This window comes from Primulina eburnea, chromosome 17, assembly GCF_022965805.1.
Source record: "Primulina eburnea isolate SZY01 chromosome 17, ASM2296580v1, whole genome shotgun sequence".
Classification (NCBI taxonomy): Eukaryota; Viridiplantae; Streptophyta; class Magnoliopsida; order Lamiales; family Gesneriaceae; genus Primulina; species Primulina eburnea.
In genome coordinates, this window is record NC_133117.1 from 14,228,865 (window position 1) to 14,244,611 (window position 15,747).

Here is a 15,747-nt window from a genome sequence, read left to right on the forward strand (position 1 = left end):
AGTTGGTTAGGTTGCAGAGTGGGGTTAATTATGAGAAAAGAATGGCTTCAAAGGGTCCCAGTCGTCATTTATGAAGATTTGCTCTTGGAACATTAGAGGGGGTGGTTCTTCTCGTCGAAGGGAATTGGTAAGAACGTTGGTACGAAAGGAAAACCCGGACATTGCAGTCTTCTTAGAAACGAAGTGTGCTGCAGTTGATAAACGATTTGTCTCCAGTCTTTGGAAGTCTAGATTTGTTGATTGGGTGTGTTTACCAGCTGTTGGAAGATCGGGGGGGATCTTATTCTTGTGGGATCCTAGAGTGATCGAGGTTTGCGATAATTTGATTGGCAATTACTCGGTATCAGTTCAAATCAAGCGCATGGATGGCATATTGTGGTGGTTTTCTGCTGTATATGGCCCTTGCAAACCGCGGCAGAGAGAGTTACTTTGGGAGGAAATAGCAGGGTTGAATTCAATTTGTGGAGATAGATGGTGTGTGGGGGGCGATTTCAACGTGGTTCGCAATTTGAATGAGAAGATGAATAGCAGTTCTCTCACAACAAGTATGCCATGCTTCGATGCTCTTATTGAGGAGTTGAGTCTTCACGATCCTCCTTTATTAAATGCGAAGTACACTTGGTCCAACTTCAGAGTTAATCCAATTTGCAGCAGATTAGACAGGTTCTTGTTATTGGAGGGATGGTTAGCTATCTTTCCAACGATCAGACAGCTGGTGCTTCCTAGAATTACTTCTGACCATCATCCGATTGTTTTGGACACTAAGAGACTCAAATGGGGACCTTCACCGTTCCGCTTTGAGAACATATGGTTGTCGCACAAAAATTTTCATCACTCGCTGGGATCGTGGTGGAATTCTGGAAATTTTCAGGGATGGGCAGGTTACAGATTTATGAGGAAATTAAAAGAAACAAAAAAAAAAAAATCGCAACGTGGAATAAGGAGTTCTTCGGTGATGTTAATATCAGAATTAAAGAACTGCAATTCAAGGTATCACAATTTGATGAGAAGGAGGAAGCAGGACAATGGTCGGGTGAATTGCAGGAGCTACGTAGGGATGCAAGAAGCGAGTTGGAACTATTAATTATACGAAAATTGCAAATGGAAAGTCAAAAAGCTAATGTCAAGTGGCTGACTGATGGGGACCAAAATACCAAGTTCTTCCATTCATTGCTGAAAAACAGAAAAAATAAAGCCTTGATAGAAAAAATCGAGATGGATGACGGGTCGCTAGTTACAGAAGAAACAGAGATTGAGAAGACCATTATTGAATATTATAAGACACTATTCGGAAAATCGGAGAGCGATGGAACGGGCTTGGAGGGACTGGAATGGATGTCCTTAATCTCCGAGGATGCTACGAATCTGGAACTGCCTTTCTCCGAGCAAGAGATTAAACATGCGGTGTTTCAGTGTGATGGAAATAAGGCACCAGGACCTGATGGATTCAGTATGGCTTTCTTTCAAAAATGTTGGGATACGGTTAAGGGTGATTTACTGCTCGTTTTTGCGGATTTTTTCAGAGATGGCATAGTGAATGGGATAACAAACGAAACTTACCTGTGTCTCATCCCAAAAAAACAACAGGCAATGAAGATCAAAGATTTTAGACCAATTAGTTTAATAACAAGCTTGTACAAAATATTGGCTAAAGTCCTGGCAAACAAATTGAAAAAAGTGTTGGAAAAAACGGTGGCGGAAAATCAATGTGCTTTCATTAGAGGAAGACAAATAATGGATTGTTGCCTCATAGCAAATGAAGTCGTCGAGGAATACAGAAGGAAGATGAAGCAGGGATGGATCTTGAAAGTTGACTTTGAAAAAGCTTACGACAATGTTGATTGGAGATTCTTAGATTTTGTATTGGAAAAGAAGGGATTTGGAGGCACGTGGAGGAAATGGATAAAGGGTTGTGTCTCGAACGTATCATATTCTATATTCATTAATGGGAGACCGAGAGGTAAGTTCAAAGGAGAGAGAGGTCTCAGACAAGGGGATCCATTATCCCCGTTCCTATTTAACTTAGTGATTGACAGCCTAGGAAGGATGGTCGATCAAGCAATATCCACAAGCACGGTCAGAGGCCTCGAGGTTGGGAGAGACAAAGTTCAAGTCTCTCACATTCAATTTGCGGATGACACGCTATTCCTTGTGCAAATAGAAAAACACTTGATGGCAGTAGTGGATATCCTTAATTTGTTTTGCGCAAAATCTGGGCTGAAGATAAATTTCGAGAAGAGCTCACTGATTGGATTGAATCAAACGGAACGAAGAGTTGAGAACGCTGCCACAACAATCGGTTGTAAGACAGAAAAATGTCCAATAAGATACCTTGGAGTGCCTTTAGGAGGGAACCCAACAAAATTGGAATTTTGGTTGCCGGTGCTTTCCAAAATGTCGACTAAACTTGCGGGATGGAAAAAGAGTTTCCTTTCCAGAGGTGGGCGTTTAACATTGATTCAATCGGTTCTAAGTGCTTCACCTACATATTTCATGTCTTTATTCAAGGTTCCAAATCGAGTTGCGTTGCTTATGGAAAAAATTTTGAGGAATTTCTTATGGGACGGACCCGATGGGGATTCACACTGCCATGTCATCAACTGGAAGCAGGTTAGCAAACCAAAAGAGAAGGGGGGATTAGGATTGGGTAACATACTCCTAAGGAACAAAGCATTACTAGGGAAATGGTGGTGGAGAAGTGCGGTTGAGGAGAGTCCGATGTGGAAACGAGTTGTGGGCAGCATTTACGGGGTTCAAAGTAACGGATGGGATTTAAGAGAGGCAAGGAACTCGACGTTTAGAAGCCCATGGAAGTATATCTCTCGGACTCATTCACTTTGTTGGCACTTGATTGGCTCGGTTATTAAGGGCGGGAATTTATTGAGGTTTTGGGAGGATAGATGGGTGGGTTTGTGTCCTTTTCAAGATTGTTTTCCTCTTCTTTATCTTCTTTAGAGTCTAAAAACAAACCAGTTCATTTTTTTTACTCGGTCACAGATAGTCAGGGTCCTTCTCAATTTCAGTGTGAGATGAGTTTTAGAAGAGGGTTAAATGATGCTGAATTGGTGGAGTTCACTACTCTAAATGGGGTGCTGCATTCGGTTAGTTTGAGTGTGGGGGTTAGGGATATAAGGGTTTGGTTAGGGGATTCTTCGGGTCTTTTTTCAGTCAATTCCCTTTATTCTTCTTTTTTCAACGAAAACTCGAATCATTTTTTCCCATTCGTCGCTACAATTTGGAAAGTACCAATCCCACACAAGGTGAAAGTGTTCTCGTGGACGGTCGCGTTGGGAAAATTGCAAACGTCAGACAGAGTGCAAAAAAGGAATCCAAATTTCGCTTTATGTCCTCAGTGGTGTGTATTGTGCAAAAAAGAACTTGAAAATCAGGATCACATCTTGGTTCACTGTTGCTACACAAGAAGTATTTGGATAAAGATCATGCAGCACTTGGGATTCGAATGGACTTTTCCTCTAAAATCAGGAGATATGTATCTTATGGAACATAACTACCTTAAAAGGAAAAGACCTAAATCATTTCTGGCTAATCATTATTCATTGCTTATTTTGGTCGATATGGTTGGAACGCAACAGCAGACTATTCAATGACATAGAAGAGAATTCGGACAATCTGTGGGAATCAATTAAGATCAGAGTGGCAAGATGGACAGTGGAGACACCGGCATTTAAACATCTGATTTTATCGGATATAGTTAGGGATTGGCGTTTCATATCATGTTGATTGTTAACTAGTCACAAGCTAGTCCTTTTATATTTACTAGTACTTTTTTCGTGGATGGCTTGTCCACTCCCTACTGTAATCTTAACTTATTATTATCAATAAACTAGTTTCTTTTCAAAAAAAAAAAATTTTTTTTTAGATGTTTAGTACGAGCTATATTTTTCAAATTTATTGCTTTTTAGGTTTGGTAAAACAATTGACGATTTCATGTTTTGACGTTCCCTTTTGGTATTTCAAATTCTAGTTGGTTGACGATTATTTTTTTAAGTGGTGCAAAATATTTTATAAAAATATTTTCGTGGATGTGTGGGTTCGGCCTAGTGGGTAGGTTTTTTTTTTTTAAAAAAAAATTGTAGTACTTATAAAACAACAAAAAAGGACAAGACGTTTCAGTTGATATCAGAGCAAAGGTCCTGTAAAGGGTGTGCCACCATCAGCTTCGTTAAGATCAGTCGTCAAACCTCAAAGTTGTAAGTTTTACATGCTTTATATGATTCAATATGATATAATCTGCATGACGATATGAGTACTATGTTTACATGTTTGCTCACTTTTGAGTACTTATGCTTTACATGCTTAAATTGCTAAATGAGTTAGGAAATGTCGGGAGAGTCTATGCTCCTCCTGGAGCTTTACTCCCCATCTCATAAATTGACATGTGTCTTTTTTTTTAAAAAAAAAAACTCATTTGCACTTTTTTTTTTCTTTTTCTTCATTCCTCTCTCATTCTCTTTTTTCGTTTTTCCCTTGCTTAATCTTGATTTGTCATTTATTTAAAACTCATTTCATTATTATTTATTTTATTTTATTTTATTAATATTTCATGCTTGAAACCATAATATCCCTAATAATGATCCCAAAAAAAAAAAATACATCATAATAAACTTTAAAAATTACAAGGAATTTACATTACTAGAAAAAAAAAATTCTAACTCATCATAAATTTTCTGAGTTATAACCATACACAAAAAATGACCATCGTTTCTATCAAATTTTATTATTTGTTTATTAAAATTCATAATTTTAAAATCAGATATTTTAAAATTAGTAGTGATAATATATTTGTATTCATTAATACTACACAAAAAAGCAAATTTATTTAATTTCAATTCTATTTAATTTTTTTGAGGGAAAATTTATGTAAGTTTTTGTGTTTATATATGTTTTACTTTCATTTTTAAAACAAAATTTATTTTATTTAAAACTTTTTTATTTGGATTAAAAACTAATATTTGAGTCCATCAGAAAAAAAAATTATTATGTGAAGTCCAAAACTACTCTAACTCCATCCTTAAAAAAAAAACTATCACTCCTAAAATATTCTTATTATTTTTAAACTTATCCTCTTATTTTAAAGGAGTAAAAATTAATATTAATTTTTAAAATTATTTAAAACAATTCATAAGTCATAATTTTTTTTTATTTCTTTAAAATATATATTTTTAGTAATAATTGTTTCCAATTTAGTTTAGATAATTAAAAATAAAATATATGAAGAATTTTTTGGAATATTTAAATTCTAGCATTTAGATTTTGAAAATTTTAATTAATATATATAATACTATTAATAGTCAAAGTATGATAAAAAAAGATATATGATTAGATGTAAGAATGAATAATAAAATTAGATCTTAAAAAAACAGAATTAAAAAAGAGGAGAAAAAAACAAAAAAGTTAGGTGAAAAAGATAAATAAGAAAAGAAAGAAAAAGAATTGAGGATTACACCAGAAAAAAATATAAAAAAGAAAGAAAAATATAATAGAATAAGACATGTGTCCATTGTTAAGGGAAGTGGGAGTAATGCTCCAGGAGGAGCATAGACTCTCCCGGATATGTCACATGATTAGAGAATTTAGATTTAAATGCATGTTGGTTACGTTAGAATTTGGAAAACGTTCAGATAAAATGCCTCCTAGACGTGCCCCTGTTAATGAAAACCAAACAGAGAACAGTGTGAATCATCAAGGAAATGCACCACCACCACCACCACCAGGGGATCCTGCTACTCATGCATTAGAGGGGACGGCTCGTCACTTCGAGCAGCAGTTACAGCAGTAGCAGCTCCAACAACAGTAGTTACAGTAGCAGCTGCAGCAGATGCAGCAGGCACCTAGGCCGCATCATGATATATTTGAGCAGTTCCGGAGGCTAGGGCCGAAAGAATTCTCTGGCACCACCGATCCTTTTGCTACAAAGGGTTGGATTCGTTCACTCGAGGTACACTTTCGCTATCTAAATAGGTGAGATGCTGATCGTGTGAGCTGTACCACTTATCTGTTTAGAGATGATGCTTTTTTATGGTGGGAAGGAGCCGAGCACGGTGTTAACCTTGCTACACTTAATTGGGCTCAATTCAAAACGTTATTCTACGAGAAGTGTTTTACTGCTGACGTTAGAGGACACATGAAGAGAGAGTTTATGAGCCTCCGTTAGGGAGACTCGACTACTGCTGAATTTGTGAAGAAGTTTGATAGAGGTTGTCATTTTGTACCCCTTATTGCGAGGGATGCTGAAGAGAAGCTTAGATACTTTATGGATGGTCTACGACCTACCATACGGAATAATGTTATGATGATGCGACCTTTGGATTATACTACTGCCGTTACTTATGCTTTCCAGTCTGAACAGTATTTGAGGGACATCGAGTTTGAGTTACTGCGCAAGAGGCAACACATCAAAATAATAATCAGCCTAACAAGAAGCCATATGCGGGTCCTCCTAGACCTCAAGGGCCTCAAAAGCCCCAAGGTCAATTCAAGAAACAAGCACCACAAAGGCCACAAAATCCTGGAGCGCCAAAGTCTTCGGAGAGGCAACCATGCAAAGAGTGCAATCGCTTACATCTTGGCAAATGTGAATGGGGGTTATTCAAGTGTTTCTACTGCAAGGAGAATGGGCACAAAGCTATTGATTGTACGAAGAGAAAAGCGTGTACTGTGGGACGAGCTTATGTTCTGAATGCTGAAGAAGCTGAAGAGGAAGCAGACACTACGCTCATCACGGGTAATATAGTCATTTAACATTTTATATTGCTTATTATTGCATGAAATGTTAAATTAGTTATTAGAATTGAATTGGGAACAAGATTTAACCTAGTGGAAATTAGGTTGCATGTCCTACTTAGTTGGATTTAAATTATGATTTTAGAAACCATAGAAAATGATGTTAATTTTGTGCCTGATTTTATGGAAAGAATGATTCGATTTCAAATAAAAAGTTTGAGGGCGAAGAATTTAAAGAAAATCATAACTAAGAGATTTTAAGGGTTTCTAAAATTTCGGGGTCTAATGTGCAATTTTCGAAAATTTGAGGACTAAAAGTAATGATCGATAAGGGGCTAAGGCGCAATAACCGAAAGCTAAGGGACCTAAATGAAATTACCGAATTCTGAAGGACCATTAATCCAATGTTCGGAATTTAAGGGATTAAGATAAGAAATTTCGAAAAATATAAAGGCCATAATGCAAATATCCGAAATTTTGGGGACTAAATTGCAAATTTCAAAAAATTGGAAGGCTAAAATATAATTTTTCAAGAAATGCTTAAGTTCAACACGAATTCTTCTTATAACTTTGGAATTAATGATAGTAAATCCTTAAGTTTCAACACGAAAAGATTTAAAAGACAATTTCGCCGCAGGGAGGATAATCATTCTAGGTGTAGCTACCTATGCATTACCAGATTCAGGAGCTACACATTCATTCATATCTGAAACCTTCTGTAGACAATTAAATTTGTTGACCATGAAAATATGGAAAGTACAAAATAATATTAAATATAAAAAAAATTTCTATTTATTGAGATATTAGATTCCTACAAAAAATAAATAGTTAATTGATATTTTAATATATTTTGTGTGCAAATCAAGATTTTAAATCAAAGTGGCAATCTTGTACAAAAGAGAAGAAAATACTAACATTTTAGCATTAAAATCCAATTTTGCAGAAGATGGAAAAGAATACTAATATGTTTAGTATTTGAAATCAAATATTGTGATTAACGGAAAGAAATCAACAAATAAATCATGAGAGGCCAATCAAATTACGAAACGTCACCAAATGAAATGGGAAAGAATTTGCATCCTTCGTCTATAAATAGGGAGGCGGATGGTCAAGAAAAACACAACACAGAAGGCAAAGAAGTAGAGAAGAATTCAAAACATAAATTCTCTCAACTCAAGTTCTTCAAACTTAAGAAGATCAGCGAAGTTCAAGGTGTGATTCGTGTTCTTCCTCAAATTAATCCAAATTTAAAAGGATCTTGTTCTTCATCAAATTGAAGATCAATAAATTCAAAGCACGATTCAAGGTGTTCATCACGTTCTTCTCAAATTCTGAAGATTAATTCAATATCAAGGTTTTGACCCATTGAATTAACGTTATTGAAGAATCAAACCACCTTCCACGAAAATCAAATACTCAAAAAATTCAAATTCTATAGGAGATCGTCATTGAAGAGAATAATCAAGGGATCAATTAGATACTGGATCCACAAAACTTTATTTAATTTCAAATAATTCGAATTGTATCGTTATTTCTTTTGCGATTTTACGAAATAAAGAAATTTGCGTTACAAATTTCTGGCACGCCCAGTGGGACATCTCTACCCTTCATCTATTCTCTTCCACAAAAACATCAGAAACAACATGTCAGTCGATGATAAGATCTCAAACACGGGGGTTTCTTATACGAAGTCAATAGGAAGCCTTGGAGTCATTACAAGGAGTATGTCCAAAAAGATGCAAGTATCCTCTGGAGTAGCTCAATTCAATGAAACCACCCAAATGGATTAAGGTGAATATTCATTATTCATTCATCGATCATCATCGACCTGCTTGTACACCTCAAATATGGCACCCGTGATGGTGACGAGCGCCACAACTTTGGAAGAGCAAGTAGCGAATCTGACGAAAGCCATCGAAGGACTCGTGAGACATGTTCAAGAACAAGACTCTCAAATTACAAAATTTATGGACAAGATAGATCATGCCGACACAAGCCACACGAAACGAAAACATCATGAAACTAACGATGACGTTGAATCGTCATCAGAAGAAAGAGAAAAGGTTCTAGCAAATAAATTTTATGTCTCATCCGATGGAACAATCCCTATCGACCAGCTAAAAGAGTTCATTATGGGGACTATCAAGGATAAATTTGATGGATTCTCAAAGACTTCTTTAGCTTATGCCAAGCCATATTCGCAAAGAACTGATAATTTAAGAATGCCGATTGGCTATCAACCTCCAAAATTTCAGCAATTTGACGGTAAAGGGAACCCGAAGCAACATGTCATTACAAGAAAAAAGACAAAAGACAATGGTTTTTAACCGTTGTCGTAAGTCAAATAAAACCGTTGTTAAAGGCACCGTGGTTAAAGGGTATGCTCAAAGACAACAGTTTTTAACCGTTGTCGTAAACTCTAAAGACGACGGTTAAAAACCGTTGTCGTAGGTCTTGTAAAACCGTTGTTAAACAAAATCATGTAGCAAGAAAATAAACAAGTGCGCCGATATTTATAAACAATGTGCGCATTTGCGACAGTTTAAGCTCAAACTGTCGCTTGTAGCGACGGCTTTTGAAAAACCGTCGCTATTTTCAACAGTTTTAACAGTCATTTAGAACTGTCGCGGGTTTTAAATTAGCGACGGTTTATACCGTCATGAATTTGAATTTTCGAGGGTGTATATTGAAACCAATAGCGACCGTTTGATAACACCGTCGCTAATTTGAAATAGCGACGGTTTTTTAACACCGTCGCTAAATGCCGATTTTTTCAAAAAATTTAGAACAATCACAACGGTTCTTGACCAAAAAAAATTAAAAAACGACAACGTTTTACAAAACCATTGTCGTAGTTCTTCAAAAACCACATGAAAGACAACGGTTTGTGCAAACCGTTGTCTTTGACCCTTTACAAAAATACATATAGACAACGGTTTTTAAAAAGCGTTGTATCCCAAAAAAACTCTCATAGGTTATAGCCCAAAAAAACTCTTATAGGCAACGGTTTTTAAAAATCATTGTTGTAGCGCAAAAAAACACGCTCATAGACAACGGTTTTTAAAAACCGTAGTTGTAGCAAAAAAAAAAACACGCTCCTAGACAACATTTTTTAAAAACCGTTGTCGTAGACACATCAAAGACAACGTTTTTTAAAAACCCTTGTCGTAGACACATCAAAGACAATGGCTTTTTAAAAACCGTTGTCTTTAAGCGCGTTTTTATAGGATACGACAACGGTTTTTGTTAAAACCGTTGTTAAATGAAAAAACACAACAGTTTTAATAAAAACCGTTGTCAAAATGAAAAAACACAACAGTTTTAATAAAAGCCGTTGTCTTTGATGTGTTGTTGAATGTGTATTTTCTTGTAGTGTGTGGCTCACTTTATTGAAACCTGTAATAACACTGGCACATGTGGAGACCATCTGGTAAAGAAATTTGTCCGTTCACTAAAAGGAAACACATTTGATTGGTACATTGATTTGGAGGCATACTCGATTGATAGATGGAACCAATTAAAACAAGTATTTCTCAATAGTTTCTACAACACCCGGCGAGTAGTCAGTATGGTTGAGCTAACAAACTCACGAAAATGGAAAGAAGAGCCTGTCATTGACTGTGACACCTTGACCCAATTTAATTAAAATACAGCGGAATTTAAAATTTTCAATTGAAGGATGGAAGGATTACAATTTCATAACATAAAATCATTTACAAAATATTTGCAACCAAAATAAATACATGATCATTCAAATGATATAACAACAAAAATAACATATCATTCCTATGATCATGTCCCAAAATGTCGACAAAATAACATCTTCTTCCTTCCTTCCAACTCTATATACATATGACCCCGGTCCACAATCACTGTCCTGGTCCGTCGCTCTTAGCTGCATCACATGAAATAACTGAAATGAGTATAAAACTCAGCAAGTGGAACTCTTACATATCAATGAACATATCATACTCTGAAAATCATAGCTTTTAAAAACATAAATACAATCAACTCTGAAATAAATATCATAACAATAGCATAGCAATAGGATGGTATTTCTCTTTACTCTGGTTGGATTGATATCAATAGTAACTCTGTCTGTGGTGCTCGTATCCCATCGATATAAATCGACACTCTGAGGGATATAAGCCTATGGTCGTTGATCAACTAATTGCATGCAATCTCTGACTATGTATCTATCAATCCAATAAAACATTTGAAACTCTCTCTATGGCATTTAAACAAACACTTTGCATACTCTTTCTTTTCTCTTGTATTCCCTTTTCATAATTGAGACATTAAATTGTCTCCAATATACATAACAATGAAATCAATACATACTCAAGAATCAAATGAAGGGAATAGCATATTAAAACCTTTGGAATACCATACATATATTATCATGTGAGCACAAAGGATGAAATTCCACTTACAACCACTAGAAACCTTGAATCTAACTCCTTGGTACACCACCTACAACAATATTCCATAAATAGAACCATCGTCAACTCAATATCCAAGAACCCAAGTCAAATAATCCATTAAACCAACTCATAAAACAAACCCACATCATCTCTTCTCCAAAACCAAGAAATAATACAACCAAAAGCTTACCTTAGCTTCTTAGAACCAAGAAGAACTTCAATCTCAACTCCAATCACCAACTAAAAGCTTGAATCGAAGATAGGAAGTGAAAGAAAATGAGGAAAACCCTTGTCTCTAGAGAGAAATATCGAAAAGAAGGAGAAAGGAATGAGTAAAGTGAAGTCAACCACCCCAAAAAGCACTTACAAATCTCGAACATGCGCGACCGCGGGTGCGCTACTCCTTGTACCACGGGTGCGGTAAGCTCACGGCACTCCACCAAAAATTCTGAAATCGACGACCGCGGGTGCGGTCCTGCAATCACCGCGGGTGCGGTGTCGCTACGGGAAAAACACCAAAATCCAAGAATTACGACTGCGGGTGCGGTCCTTACACTGAGCGCGGGTGCGGTTTGGTCACGGCCAAGACAAAATCTAAGGAAACCAAAATCGAACCAAAACACTGAAACGACGCAACTACCATCAACTAACAATATCAACCACACCTCAAGACAATAATAACCAACAATACTATGGCCCATAATCACAACTCTTAACATCACAACTAAACTTAAACTTAATCAATAAATCCATAACATACGAAAACTTAAACCGTACCGTTCACCAGGCTCGGCTATTACAATCTCCCCTCCTTAGAGGAATTTCGTCCTCGAAATTGACGTCACTGCACGAACAACTAAGGATACTTCTCTCTCATCTCATCCTCCGGTTCCCACGTGGCCTCTTCGATCAAATGATTCCTGCAAAGAACTTTAACGATGCCGATCTCTTTGTTCCTCAAAACTTTAACTTTGCGGTCCAGAATCTGAACCGGAATCTCTTGGTACGTCAAATTCGGCGTCAAGTCCAATGGCTCGTGGCGAAAAACATGGGAAGGATTTGCAATATACTTCCTGAGCATCGATACGTGAAAAACATTGTGGACTCTATCAAGATCTGGCGGTAGGGCTAACCTATAGGCTCGATCACCAACTCTGTCCAAGATCTCAAAGGGGCCAATAAATCTCGGACTCAACTTGCCCTTCTTGCCAAACCGCATCACACCCTTGAGGGGTGCTATCTTCAGAAACACGTGATCGCCAACCTCAAACTGTAAAGGCCTACGACGAACATCTGCATAGCTCTTCTGTCTCGACTGCGCAGTCTTCATCCTCTCTCGAATAACAGCAACAACATCGGCCGTCTGTTGGACCAACTCTGGTCCCAACATCTTCCTCTCACCAACCTCATCCCAATACAAGGGAGATCTACACTTCCTGCCATAAAGTGCTTCGTACGGTGCCATGTCAATCGTCGCCTGGTAACTGTTATTGTACGTGAACTCAACAAGAGGCAACTTAGACTCCCAGCTACCAGAACAATCTAATAGTACAAGCTCTGAGCATATCCTCTAGAATCTGAATAACTCTCTCTGATTGACCGTCGCTCTGAGGGTGATATGCTGTACTGAAAGCTAACCGTGAACCCATAGCTCTGTACAAACTCTTCCAAAACTCTGAGGTAAATCTAGGGTCACGATCAGACACGATTGACACAGGAACACCATGAAGTCTAACAATCTCTGCTATATAATCCTCGGCATACTGGTTCATGGAATACGTCGTCTTGACTGGAACAAAGTGCGCTGACTTGGTCAATCGATCGACAATAACCCCAATGGAATTGACACCCTTCTGCGTCTTGGGAAGACCAGTCACGAAATCCATCGTAATATGCTCCCACTTCCATTGAGGAATCGGCAATGACAACAATGTCCCAGCAGGTCTCTGGTGCTCGATCTTCACCTGCTGACAATTTAGGCACTGAGAAATAAATACGACAATATCCTTCTTCATACCTGGCCACCAATAGAGTCTACGAAGATCCTGATACATCTTGGTGCTGCCTGGATGTATCGAATATGGCGCGGTATGAGCCTCAGCCAAAATGTCTCGCCGAATATCATCACCAACAGGAAAATAAATACGGCCTCTAAAAGTCACCAAACCATCTCCATTCAATCCAAACTCTGAGTTACCTCTCTCCTCTGCTCTAGCCCTCAACTCTGTCAACTGAACATCATCAGTCTGCTCTCTACGGATTATGTCCGTCAAAGTAGCCCGAATGACCAACGCTGAAAAGCGAGCAATGGTTCCAGGGACTACCAAAGAAATCTCCTCTCGCTGCAAGTCCAACAACAACGGCTTCTGAATCATCGAACTCAATGAAGAACTCGATATACAGCTCAAAGCGTCTGCTACAACATTCGCTTTTCCTAGGTGGTAACTGATAGTCACATCATAGTCTTTGACAAGCTCTAACCACCTCCTCTGCCGCATGTTGAGCTCCTTCTGAGAGAACAAATACTACAAACTCTTGTGGTTTGTGAAAATCTCACACTTTTCGCCATATAAGTAGTGTCTCTATATCTTCAGGGCGAAAACCACAGCTGCCAGCTCCAAATCGTGCGTAGGATAATTCTTCTCATAGTCTTTCAACTGGCGAGAAGCATAGGCTATGACCTTTCCACGCTGCATCAACACTGCACCAAGACCCTTCTTCGATGCGTCGGTATAAACAACAAAATCCTCTGAACCACTGGGCAATGCAAGAACAGGAGCTGTCGTCAACTTATCCTTCAACTCTTGAAATGCAATCTGACAATCATTGGACCACTCGAACTTCACAGTCTTTCTCGTCAGATTGGTTAATGGCAGGGCAATTTTAGAAAAATCTGAAATGAAACGACGATAATAACCTGCCAAACCAAGAAAACTGCGTACCTCTGAAACAGTGGTAGGAATAGGCCACCTCTGAATCGCCTCTATCTTCACTGGGTCAACAGCTATGCCATCCTTCGAAACAACATGGCCTAGAAAAGAAATCTGCTCCAACCAGAATTCACACTTCTTCAACTTAGCAAACAGTCTCCTCTCTCTCAACAACTGAAGAAGAACCACTCTAAGATGCTCTGCATGAAGTTCTCTGGTCTTGGAATAGATCAAGATGTCGTCGATGAAAACAATGACGAAGCTATCCAAATACGGCTTGAACACACGGTTCATCAGGTCCATAAAGACTGAAGGAGCATTGGTCAGACCAAAAGACATCACAAGAAACTCATAATGACCGTACCTGGTCCGGAACGCTGTCTTAGGGATATCAGACTCCCTAACCTTCAACTGATAATAGCCAGATCGAAGATCAATCTTCGAAAACACAGTGGCACCCTGAAGTTGGTCAAATAGATCGTCAATCCGTGGCAACGGATACTTATTATTGACACTCACTTTGTTGAGCTCCCTATAGTCGATACACAGCCGCAAAGACCCATCTTTCTTCTTGACAAACAGAACCGGAGCTCCCCAAGGCGAAGAACTCGGTCGAATAAAACCCTTGTCTAAAAGATCCTGCAACTGCGTCTTCAACTCCTTCATCTCAGTAGGAGCCATCCTATACGGAGCCTTAGAAATAGGAACCGTACCTGGAGCTAGATCAATCACAAACTCAACATCCCTATCCGGCGGCAAACCCGGCACATCATCCTCAAACACATCAGCAAACTCCCTCACAACATCGACATCATCAATATTCAACTTAATCATTCTATCCACATCCACAATAGAAGCCAGAAATACATCACAACCTCTACACATCAACTTCTTAGCCTCAAGACAAGAAATAAAAGGAAGGACCAGCGAAGTACCTGCACTGGCGAGCATACCTTCCCTATTGCCATCATCTGCAAAAGTCACCGTCTTAGCAACGCAATCAATCACTGCACGATAGGTCGATAGCCAATCCATACCAAGAATAACATCAAAGGCAACCATCGGGATAACAATCAAATCAGCAAAAACAATTCGCTTCTCAATACGAACAGGGCACGCATATACAATAGACGTCGGGCACAACACATCCCCCGAAGGCAAAACAACATTGAACTGGAGGGGAATAACAGAAGGAACTATATCCAACGATCTCAAAAACAATTCAGACATAAAAGAATGAGTAGCACCAGTATCAATCAAAGTCGTAGCTACTCTGCCTGAAATTAAAATAGCGCTAGAGATCACAGAAGAATCATGGTTTATACCTTCCTTGGTCATCGTAAAGATGCGACCCTGCACCTTATCCTTGCTCGCTCCCCTTGGACAATCTTTAGCAATATGGCAAGCTGTGCCACAACGGTAACAAGTATGAGTGCCAAATCTGCACTCTCCTCGATGATGTCTGCTGCATTTAGGACACAGCGGCTTCTCAGGATCAACTGAAACTAGCGGTGGTCTAGGACTCGATTCCATCTTGCCCTTCCCTTTGAAACGATCCTTGCCTTTCTGATTCAAGCCCTGACCTCTCTGAACAATAGCTTGATGCCTCTCCTGCCTCTCTCTGGCGATATCCTTCTCGTCTTGTTCGG